Source organism: Petaurus breviceps, unplaced genomic scaffold (assembly GCF_028583685.1).
Source record: "Petaurus breviceps papuanus isolate PSGF00001 unplaced genomic scaffold, PetGlider_PUasm1.0 164, whole genome shotgun sequence".
Taxonomy (NCBI): Eukaryota; Metazoa; Chordata; class Mammalia; order Diprotodontia; family Petauridae; genus Petaurus; species Petaurus breviceps.
The window spans coordinates 1,390,507-1,402,550 of record NW_027185735.1 but is presented as its reverse complement, the minus strand read 5'-3'; the positions used below and the strand labels follow the sequence as shown (position 1 = coordinate 1,402,550).

At 38.4% G+C, this 12,044-nt stretch overlaps 1 protein-coding gene across 1 annotated transcript in view; it reads right to left on the bottom strand.

Moving 5' to 3' along the window:
* Positions 1-12,044, bottom strand: part of MDGA2 (MAM domain containing glycosylphosphatidylinositol anchor 2) — a 990,863-nt gene that overhangs the window by 315,819 nt on the left and 663,000 nt on the right. The window lies entirely within an intron of this gene.

Sequence of the window (12,044 nt, the reverse complement as noted above, 5' to 3'; positions counted from 1 at the left end):
TTGATATAGGAGTTTTGGCTTTGCAGTCTTCTTCTGGATGTATGCTTTGATCTCTTCTGTTACCAAAGTAAGATTCTATAGTCTGAGGTTTGTTTTTTCCAATTGCTTGTTCTTTTTCAAAGACAATTACTTTTCAAATCTTTGTTAATATAGGACTCTGCTTCCAATGTGAAGGGTGTACTCCTCCAAGTTTCAGGGGTTTTGTGCAACTATTTTCAGAGATACTTCTAGGGACCTGTAAATTTTTAGTTATTCCAAGGTGGTATGAAGAATGGGAGGTGTTTATTCTTCTCCTGGACTGTGCTCTGGTCTGTGAGTCACCATAGGTACTCTTTCCTGCCTTGGAAGTGTGAGGAGGATTGCCTCTTCACTTCTGTCAGAAGCTGCACCACACCAGCACTCCTTCTTGCCCCTGGATCAACACCCAGGACTGTTACCCAGATTGAAATATGAACAAAACAAGAGAATCTTGCCTTGGCACCAGGAAAGACATATCTACAATCCCACTTTGGTCAGTTGCTTGATCCTCCCACCATCTGTGGGCTGAGAGTTCCAGAAGTAGCCACTACTATTGCCCCAACTGCTGCTACCACCCCAGACCTAGTGGCAGATAGCACTCCTTTCTCACCAAGGTCTGACAGATCTTTTCTACTGATATTGTAAGTTGTCTTTGGTGTTTGTGGGTTGAGAAATCTGGAAACCACTACAGCTGCCAGTGATTCAGTCCACTGAGACCTGCTCCAGGTTTGTTGGGGGCCTGTCTGTGCTGATGCATTTTGTGCTGCACTGTGCCCCTCTCTCAACCTGTTGCAACAGACTTTCCTGTTGATCCTCCAGATTGGCCTAGACTGGAAATTTGTTTAACTCTGTCATTTTGTGGCTTCTGCTTCTCTAGAATTTGCTCAGTCATTTTTTACAGGTATTTGGAGGGGTTTGGTGGAGTGCTCAAACAATTCCCTGCTTTTACTCAACTGTCTTGGCTCTGTCCAAATAGTATGGTTTTCATGACTTTAATTCATATACCGTTGTATTGTTTTTTTAATAATATTTTATTTTTCTGCAATTTTTAACATTCATTTAAAAAAATTTGAATTCCATTTTTTATCCATCCTACCCTTTCTGCTTCCTAATATAGTACTCAATTTCATACAGGTTAGACATTTTCAATTATGTGAAACATATTCCCATATTAGTCACATTGTAAAAGAAGTCACAGAGAAAAAGAAAAGGAAGCAAAAAAAGCAGTTTGCTACAATCTACCTTCAGACTTCATCAGTTCTTTCTCTGGAGTGCATTGCATTTTTCATCATGAATCCTTTGGAATGATCTTGGATTATTCACATTAATAAGATTAGCTAAGTCATTCACAGTTGATCATCTTAAAATATTGTGATTACTATGTACAAGTGTTTCCCTTTTGCTCATTTCATTTTGTATCAGTTCCTGTAATTTGTTCCAGGTTTTTATGAAATCAACCTGCTGGTCTTTCTTACAGCACAATAGTATTCCGTTATAATCATATAAGACATCTTGTTCAGTCATTGTCCAATTGATGGGAATCCCCTTGAGTCCTAATTCTCTGCCTACACACACACACACACACACACACACACACACACACACACGCACGCACGCACGCACACGCACGCACGCAAACGCACACACACCTACCTGCTATATTTTTCTACACAGATAGATTTCTTTCCTTTTTCCCCTTTAAATTATTCAGGACATAGACATCATAGTGGTATTGTGATATAATCAAAAGATATACAAAGTTTTATAATCCTTTTGTCATAGCTTCAAAGTGCTCTCCAGAATGGTTGTATTAGCTCAGAACTCAACCAACAGTGCATTAGTATTAATTTTCCCACATCCCCTCTAGTATGTGTCATTTTCTGTCTATGTCACAGTAACCTATGTGATATGTGTGAGGTGGTGTCTCAGAGTTGTTTAAATTTGTGCTTCTCTCATCAATAATGACTTGGAAGGGGCGGCCAGGTGGCTCAGGGAGTAAGAGCACCGGGCCCCAGTGTTGGGATGACCTGGGGATCGAATCCAGGCTCAGATACTTAGCACCAAATAAATGACCATGTAAACTTGAGCAAGTTATTTAACCCAAATTGCTTTAAAAAAAATAATGATTTGGAGCATTTTTTCATATGATTAGAGTTATCTTTGATTTCTTCATCTGAAGACTTCCTATTCACATCCTTTAACAACAAATGGGAAATTTGACTCAGTTATATATATTTGAGAAATGAGGATGTTATCAGAAAAAACTTGCTTTAAAAACTCTTTTGCAGCTTTCTGCTTTTCTTCTAATCTTGCTTGCATTGTTTTTGTTTGTACAAAAGCTTTTGAATTAAATATGTAATCAAAATCATCCATTTCACATCCCATAATGATTTCTATCTCATTTGGTCCTAAATTCTCCCCTTCTCCATAGATATGACAGGTAAGCTCTTCCTTGTTTTCTTAATTTGCTTCTGGAATTGCCTTTAATATCTAAATCATGTAACCATTTTTATCTTATCTTGGTATATGGTATAAGGTATTGTTCTTTACTTAGTTTCTGCCATATTATTTTCCAGTTTTTCCAGAAGTTTTTGTCAAATAATGAGTTTTTGTCCCAAAAGCTGGGATTTTTGGATTTATTAAACACTAAATTACTATGGTCATTTACTACTGTGTCTTTTGTACCTATTCTCTTTTGCTGATCCACCATTCTATTTTTTATGCAACATCACATAGTTGTCATGTTTGCCACTTTATAATGCAGTTTGAAATCTGGTATGTCTAGGTCACTTTTCTTTACATTGGCTTTCATTAATTCCCTTGATATTCTTGATCTTTTGCTCTTCCAGATGAATTTTGTTATGATATTTTTCTAGTTATATAAAATACTTTTTGGTAGTTTGGTATTTCATTGAATAATTAAATTAATTTAGGTAGAATTGTTACTTTTATTATAATTGGCTCAGCCTACCCATAAATAATTGATATTTTCCTGTTGTTTAGATATGCCTTTATTTGTGTGAAAAATGTTTTTCAATTGTGTTCATAGAGTTGCTGACTTTGTCTTGGCTCCCAAGTATCTTATATTGTCATGTTTTTAAAATGGAATTATCTTTTCTATCTCTTCTGCTGGACTTTGTTGATATTATATAAAAATTTTGGTGCCTTAATAAGGCTTTATTTTATATTGTCCAACTTTTCTAAAGTTGTTGATTATTTCAAGTAGTTTTTTAACTGATTCTCTATGATTGTCTAAGTGTACCATCATATTATCTGCAAAGAGTGATAGTTTTGCTTCCTCATTGCCTATTCTAATTATTTCGATTTTTTTTCTTTTCTTATTTCTATAGCTAACATTTCTAATACCACATTGAATAAGAGTGGTGCTAATGGGCAGCCTTTCTTCACCCCTGATTTTACTAGGATGATTTCTACCTCATTGCTGTTAAAAATAATGCTTGCTGGAGGTTTTATATAGATAAATACTACTTAAAATTTTAAGGAAACTTCCATTGTTAAGCTCTCTAATGTTTTTAATAGAAATGGTTACTATATCTTGTCAAAAGTCTTTTCTGTATCTATTAAAAAAATCACATGACTTCTGTTGGTATTGTTATCAATGTGGTCTAATATGCTGATAGTTTTCCTAATATTGAAGCAGTGCTGCATTCCTAGTCTAAATTCTCCCCGATCTTAGTGTATGATTCTTATTTCTGTAATCTACTTGCTCGTATTTTGTTTACAATTTTTGCATCAATATTCATTAGGGAAATTAGTCTATAATTTTCTTTGTTTTTACTCTTTCTGGTTTGGGTATCAGCCCCATATATGTGTCATAAAAGGAATTCATTAGGACTCCTTGGCCTATTTTCACCAATAGTTTATATAGTTATTGAAAGTAATTGTTCTCTAAATGTTTGATGGACTTCACTTGTGAATCCAACTAATCCTGGGGATTTTTTTGTAGGGAGTTCATTGGTGACTTGTTCAATTTCTTTTTCAAGAATGGGGTAATTTATTTCCTCTTCTGTTAATAACACTGATTTATATTTTTGTAAATATTAATCCATTTCACTTATATTGTCATATTTTTTGACATATAACTGGGCAAAATGACTCCTAATCATTGTTTTAATTTCCTTTTCATTAGTGTAAATTCACCCTTTTCACTTATGATACTGATAATATTTTTTCTTTCTTTTTTACATCAAATTAATCAATGGTTTATGTACTTTATTGGTTCAAAGTATTATTTAAGCACAGTATGTTAATTCAATAAACAGTTATTTTTACAATGCTAGACATGTTATTGAGTATTTATTGCATAAAATAATTTTATGTTAATGTGTGCTTACTGTCTTACTTTTGCAGTTGAAAAGCATAGAAATCTCTTAATATCAGGAATAGACTTAGACCCCGGATATTTTAAGGATATTAGGCAAAAAGTGAAATGATTACAAAAGTAGATGATTAAAGTAAGTGATGATACCTGTATATGTGTATACATACAATAATTTTATATACAATATTTGTATATACAATACATGTATATTTTCCTCCTTCTAATTTTTCTCAATAGCCTGCTCTCCGTATTATTATCTCTCCTCACTCCTCTACCTTTTACTCTCTACCTTGCCCTTCTATTCTTTAACCTCCCTCCCTCCAAGAATCTCTCTTCTCTTCTCCCTCCTTTCTATCCCCTTACCTTCCTATTTCTTTCTGAATTTAGAAGATTTTTATACACTGCTAAATAATATGCTGTTTCCTCTTTATCCCATTCCTGTTCATCTACACACCCTTCCATACCCCCCATTATCCTATTTCCTATCCCTCCCTTATCCTCTCCCCCTCTCCTATTCCCTTGCTATCTTACTCCTGTATTTAGAAGACTTTTATACCATTCTAGATATATGTATGTGTGTATGTATGTATGTATTCCTTCTTTAACAAATTCCCAATGATAGTAGAGTTCCAGAACTACCCAACCTCCCCCACCCATCTAGTTCTTCTGTATCACTTCTTCCTCTTGCACCTCATTTATATGAGGTAATTACTTTTAACCTTTTCCTACATCTTTTTGTTTCTTTTAATTAGATCATATTCAGTCCTACCCCACTTTTTCTTTTGAACTATGCAATTACTAACTGTATAAAAAGCAAACAATTTGGGCTTATGGAGGCCCTTGTAATGTTTACCTTGTATTTCTTTTGGATCTTGTATGTCAAATTTTCTATTTAGTTCTGAATTTTTTGCAACAAAATCCTGGAAGTCTGTCAATTTATTGTATGACTACTTTTTTCTTTCAGGCTTATACTTAACTTTCTATGATACTAAAGAATGACATTGTGAAAAGTGCCTTAGATGTATTTGCATATCTTTACTGCTGTACATGCTAATTTCTGCATGTTTGAGTATATCTATTTCTAATTTTGCTGTTATGCTTGACTATGTTTTGTGTTATGTTCATGCTATAGCAATGTCTATTGTATTATACATATGCTCCTGCTTGCAGTTAAGTTTCATTTTATGTATAGGCCTATGGGAGTATTATTTCTCATTAGCTAGCTTTGCTTTATATGTCATGATTATTGCTTTTTATTGATTGCTATAGATACACAAGCACTTTTTAAATATTCCTTTTTTTACTATATAGGCATATTGTCACTATAGTATCCTCCCAGGTGATGCTCTGTCTACTGCATGTACTATTAATATACTTTTTCCCCCAGGTTCAATAGTTACCTGGGGTGCTAGAAAAATTATCTTTGTTATTTTAAAATGCTGATGCTCATGTTTATCCCATATCAAATTTGCTGATTTTGGACTTGGCCCCAGTTGATCTTTGAAAGGTACTAAAAAGTTTTGACCTGGGAGAGGAATGTATCCATGGTCCCAAAGCCCATAAGTATGGGACTCTCTTTTCATTGGTAGAGATAAATGCTGTGCCCTATGTGAGAAGTGGAGCAGAGTTGGAAAGAGCAAAAGAGAGGAATGTCTCTTCAGGTCCCTTTAAGCATTGATTTGATTCAGGTTCTGTAGTAGTTTCAGGTGCTTCTGGCTTCTAATTTTGAGAAAAAAAGATGGAAGAGGCCAACCTCACTTCAGGTTACTGAAGTAAAAGGCTCTGTGAAGACATGAGAAGAGATAACAGTCTCTATCATATCCCTATCCTTAGCTTGCTACACTAAAGAATATGAGGAAGTTTCCCTTGCATCCAAGGAAAGAGACCTGGATCTCAGCCAAGATGAAATTCCCCAAAGAACACATTTAAATGTGTTATTTTTACACATTTGACTTTTTGGCATTTTTCCCCAGGGCCTATCAACATGACTATCATAGAGAAGGCAATTAATAATTCCTAAACTGATTAAATGCAGGATAATTAATTATATTTTTTCATTTTCCAAATGCTTTATTAACTTCTGATTTACATTATTCATTTCCACCATATCTTGAGTTACAAATTTTCTCCCCGTTTTCCCCCTACCCACCACCCCAAAATAGTACCACAGGATATCCCTGCCTCCAAACTGCTCTCTCCCATATTTTGTCCCATAATTCTTTCAACTTTTCCAGTGGCTCTCTATGCCCCAGTGCCTGTATATTTTATTTCACAATTATTTCACAATTTAATTTCACAAATATATATATATATTTGATTTTAAAACTTTGAATTCCAGATTTCATTCCCTTCTTCCCTTGTCACCCACCCTTACTGGGAAGATAAGAAGTTCAGTATAGGTTGTACATGTGTGGCTAATGCAAAACAATAACATAGTAGATATATTGTAAAGACTGACTATATTTTCCTCCCTCCTATACTACCTCCCACTTGTTCTATTTTCTACTTTGATTCTGTCCGTTTTCAAAAGTGGGTGCTTCCAACTTCCCTCCCACTCATCCTGCCCTCCTTTCCATCATCCCCCCTCTCATGCCCTTCCCCTCCTATTCTCCTGCAGGGTGAGATACCCTATTTAGTGTGTATTTCATTCCCTCCTGAAGCCAAATTCAATGGGAATAAGGTTGACCCATTCCCTTTTGTCTTCCTATTCTTCCCCTCCATTATAACCATTTTCCCTTGCCTCTTCTATTATGAGATAGTTTACCCCATTCTGTCTCTCCCCATCTACTCTCATTATATTCTTCTCTCACCTCTTAAATTCACCTTTAAATATCATCCCTTCCTGTTAAATAGGTCCTGTGCCCTCTATCTATGTATACCTGTAAACATGTATACAAACATTCACATATGTATTCATGTGCCAATATACTTTCTATATGTGTGTGTGTGTATATATATATATATATATATATATATATATATATATTTCTATTCCCTTCAAATACTGAGAATAGTTTCATAAGTTACAATTATTGTTTTTCCATGTAGGAATGTTAATAGTTCAACTTTGATAGGTTCCTTGTGATTTCTTTTCCCTGTTTACCTTCTCATGCTTCTCTTGCTTCTTGTATCTGAAAGTCAAATTTTCTGTTCAACTCTGGTTTTTCATCAGGAATGCTTAAAAGTCCTCTATTCCACTGAATGACCATATTTTCCCCTGAAACATGATATTCAGTTTTGCTGGGTAGGTAACTCGTGGTTTTAATCCCAGCTCCTTTGACCACTGGAATATCACATTCCAAGCCCTTCGATCCCTCACTGTAGAAGCTGCCAGATCCTGGGTTATCCTGATTGTGTTTCCACAATATTCAAATTGTTTCTTTCTGGCTGCTTGTAATATTCTCTCCTTAATCTGGGAATTCTGGAAGCTGTCCATAATACTCCTAGGAGTTATCTTTTGGGGATCTTTTTCAGGAGGTAATTAGTGGATTCTTTCAACCTCTATTTTGCCCTCTGGTATTAAAACATCAGGGCAGTTTTCTTTGAGAACTTCCTGGAGGATGATTTCTAGGTTCTTACTTTGATCATGGCTTTTGGGTAGTCCAATAATTTTAAAATGATCTCTCCTGGATCTATTTTCCAGGTCAGTGTTTTTTCCCATGAGATAATTCACATTGCCTTCTATTCCTTCATTTGTTTGGATCTGTTTAACAGTATCTTGATTTCTCATAAAGTCATTAGCTTCCATTTGCTCCTATCTAATTCTGAAGCAATGATAATCCCCACTCAGCTTTTGAGATTCTTCTTCTATCTGGCAAATTAGGCTTTTTAAAGCATTCTCCTCATTGCCTTTTTGAGCCTCTTTTGCCATTTGAGTCAGTCTGTTTTTTTTAAGTTTTTATTTTCCTCAGTCAGGCTGTTGAATCTCATGTCGTAATTTTCTTGCATTGTTCTCATATATCTTCCTAACTTTTCCTCCACTTCTCTTATCTGCTTCTTAAGGTCCTCTATGGCCTGTACCCAGCTCGTATTTAACTTTGAAGCTTTTGGGGCAGGGGTTCTAACTTCACTGTCTTCCTCCTGTTCCATGCTTTGCTCCTTTTTGTCCTCAAAATAGGAGTCTAATGTTGGAATCTTCTGTCTGCTTTGTTTCCTTTGCCTGGTCATGTCGCCCCTCAGTCACTTGACCCCTGGGATTTTTACCACAGTAGGACTCTGCCACCAGACAGGGGAGCTTTCATCCCCAATGCTGGGGTTTTCTCAGCTACTGAAGTTATTAGTTGGGTGCCCTCTCTGAGGTCACCACATGCTCTGGCAAGCTGGACACACACCCCAGAACCTCCACCCTAGACTGCAATCCATATCCAAGCAGGTTAAAAGCAAGAGCGATTACCCCTCAGACTGCTGCTTGGTCCGCCTACACTCTGCAATCCAGGAGCTGAAGCTGCCATGTGGGCCTGTGTCTCAGAGGCTTCTCGCCCTGGGGGCAAAAGCCGACTGTAATGGGAATGTAAATTTGTAAGATCTTCCCTGCCCCTAGGCTAAAATGCACCTGGATCCTGGGGTGGTAGGCTTGTTTTTCGGTAGATACTTCTTGATTGGCCAGTGAGTCAATAAGGTTGTTACATTCTCTGACCCAGGAGAAGGCTATATAAGCTCTGATGTGTACCTTTGTTTTGAGGCTCATTTTGAGAAATGTTCTGTGATTTGATCAGATGAAACTCTGGGAAGCCGTTGTCCAGAGTCCCCGGCTTTGAAACCCAGATGTTGATTTGGTATGGATGTAATGGTTGGACAGCTTGGAAACTGTCTACTTGACCTGTTTCTCTGTCTTGATGATTCTGTCTGTATACTCTGAAGTTTGGGATGCTGACCTTTTCCCCCTGAACTAGGTAAATGATACACATTTGATTGATTAAAGTAAACTTGTTAACCCATTTTGAGTTGCTTTCCTTTATCAAAGCAGATCCAAGAACCTGTATGGGCAGCCACCCTGGGGATGCTGGGGTGCTTGCTGCTACAATGCACTCCCACTTACTGGGTCCTGTAATGGGAATGCAAATTTGGAAGATCTTCCCTGCCCCTAGGCTAAAGTGCACCTGAAACATGGGGGTGGGAGGCTTGTTTTTCAGTAGATACTTTTTGATTGGCCAGTGGGTCAATAAGGTTGTTACATTCTCTGAGCCAGGAGAAGGCTATATAAGCCCTGATGTGAGGCTTTGTTTTGGGGGCTCACTTTGAGAAGTGTTCTGTGATTTGATCTGTATTCTGGGAAGCTGTTGTCCAGGGCCCCCCTGGCTTTGAAAAACCCAGATGCTGATTTGGTATGGATGTAATGGCTGGACAGTTTGGAAATCTGTCTACTTGATCTGTTTCTGTCTTGATAATTCTGTCTGTATATTTTGAAGTTTGGGGTGCTGACCTTTTTCCCCTGAACAAGGTAAATGATATATGTCTGACTGATTAAAGTAAGCTTGTTAACCCATTTTGAGTTGCTTTCCTTTAACAAAGCAGATCCAAGAACCTGTGTGAGCAGCCTCCCTAGGGACTCCAGGGTGCTTGCTGATACAAAATGGCATCACGAACAGGATCTGCAGAGTAAAAGGAAAGTATGGGGGCTGGGATAATTGTTTGTTTCCCAGTTGTGGTAGCTGTGACTCTGTGGAGCCGTGGAGCAGGAGAAAAGAATGGCCTGCATGCAGACTTCGCTGAGCTGAGAGCGGGAATGGTGAGCTGCCTACATCGGGACCTGAGCAGAAGCCAGGAGCGGCTGCTGCCTGCGGGAGGAGAAGGAACCCAGGAGTTTGGAATTCAGCCACAGGAAAAGATAAGAACTGAGCAGCAAAGCAGGGGCACTGAGTGTGTTTCCTGGCTGCATCCCACAGTTTGGGTCCCAGGGGGAGGATGGACTTGTGACTATGGTGGGTGGGATGAAGTGCCTTGGACCCCCAAGGACCCCACCTTGTTGGTTTTGTTGCCCAGCCCACTCTCTGTGCTTGGAGGCAGTGGCTGGAGCTGTGGGAGGGGAAGGATACCCCTCCCTCCTCCCCCAGAGAACTTTATTTGAACTCTTGTTTTGAATTGAGGTAATAATGCAATGTACTTTGTGTTTGTTTAAGGCCCAGTAGCCACTTTGGTAACTTTAGTTCTGTACCTTGAAAATGTGACCTAAGAGATGTTTAGTGCTAATTCAAAAGTAAATTGTCTATGCTATGGGCATGGAAGATCTTGGGGCCGAATGTATTGGGAATGCAAATTTGGAAGATCTTCCCTGCCCCTAGGCTAAAGTGCACCTGAAACATGGGGGTGGGAGGCTTGTTTTTCAGTAAATACTTTTTGATTGGCCAGTGGGTCAATAAGGTTGTTACATTCTCTGAGCCAGGAGAAGGCTATATAAGCCCTGATGTGAGGCTTTGTTTTGGGGGTTCACTTTGAGAAGTGTTCTGTGATTTGATCTGTATTCTGGGAAGCTGTTGTCCAGGGCCCCCCCGGCTTTGAAAAACCCAGATGCTGATTTGGTATGGATGTAATGGTTGGACAGTTTGGAAATCTGTCTACTTGATCTGTTTCTGTCTTGATAATTCTGTCTGTATATTTTGAAGTTTGGGGTGCTGACCTTTTTCCCCTGAACAAGGTAAACGATATATGTCTGACTGATTAAAGTAAGCTTGTTAACCCATTTTGAGTTGCTTTCCTTTAACAAAGCAGATCCAAGAACCTGTGTGAGCAGCCTCCCTAGGGACTCCAGGGTGCTTGCTGCTACAGGTCCCAAAATCTAGACTGCACTGACCTCTCACTTTTTCCTTCGCATCTATGTGTTGATAAATCTGGAAATGGCCACAGCTGCTTCTGATCTGGAATCCCTTCAGCTGGCAGCTGGTCAGGCCTGCCCTGGGCCTAAAGTCTCAGCGTGGGGCTGGGCTCAGCTCCCAGAGAGATGTGCTGGCTGATTCCTGCCGGCCTGCTGGGCTGTCCTCTGCAGGAGGTTAGCTTCTCTGTGTCATTTTGTGGGTTCTGCAGCTTCAAAGTTTGTTTAGAGTCCCCTTTTACATGGATTGGGGGAGGTGTAAACAGGAGCCCAGAGGAGGTCCTGCTTCTACTCTGCCATCTTGACTCCGCCCCTAGCTTAATTCCCAATGAATTATATTTCTAACTAAAATCATTATCAATCACAAAACAGTTATTAAGTGCTTACTATTTGTCAGCACTGTGATAAGTGCTAGAGAAACAAAGATAGGTAAAAACAGACAACTCAAGGACCTTAATTTAGAATGGGAGTGGAATAGAGATAGCGATATAGATATAGACATAGATAGATCTGTATATATCCACACAGATACACACACACACATATGTATATGTGAATATACAGACAAGTAAAGTATAAGCACCTCCAGGCTAGTTCCACTGAAATAGTGAACCCTAGAGGCAACTAGGTTAGACTCAACCTCAGCCACAGGAATTTTCAGACTTGGACTTAGTCATCTGAAAGGAAAGAGATAAAGGGATGCTCTGCTGCCAAGGGATGCCAGGCCTAACTGGGCTTCTGAGACTTGGTCCTGAATGAGAAGGAATCAGCACTTGTCTGGTGAGTTCAAAAGCAGTGGGGCAGGGATGCTGCAGGATGTGGGAACTTGCAGGCACAAATATATATATATATATATATATATATATATATATATAT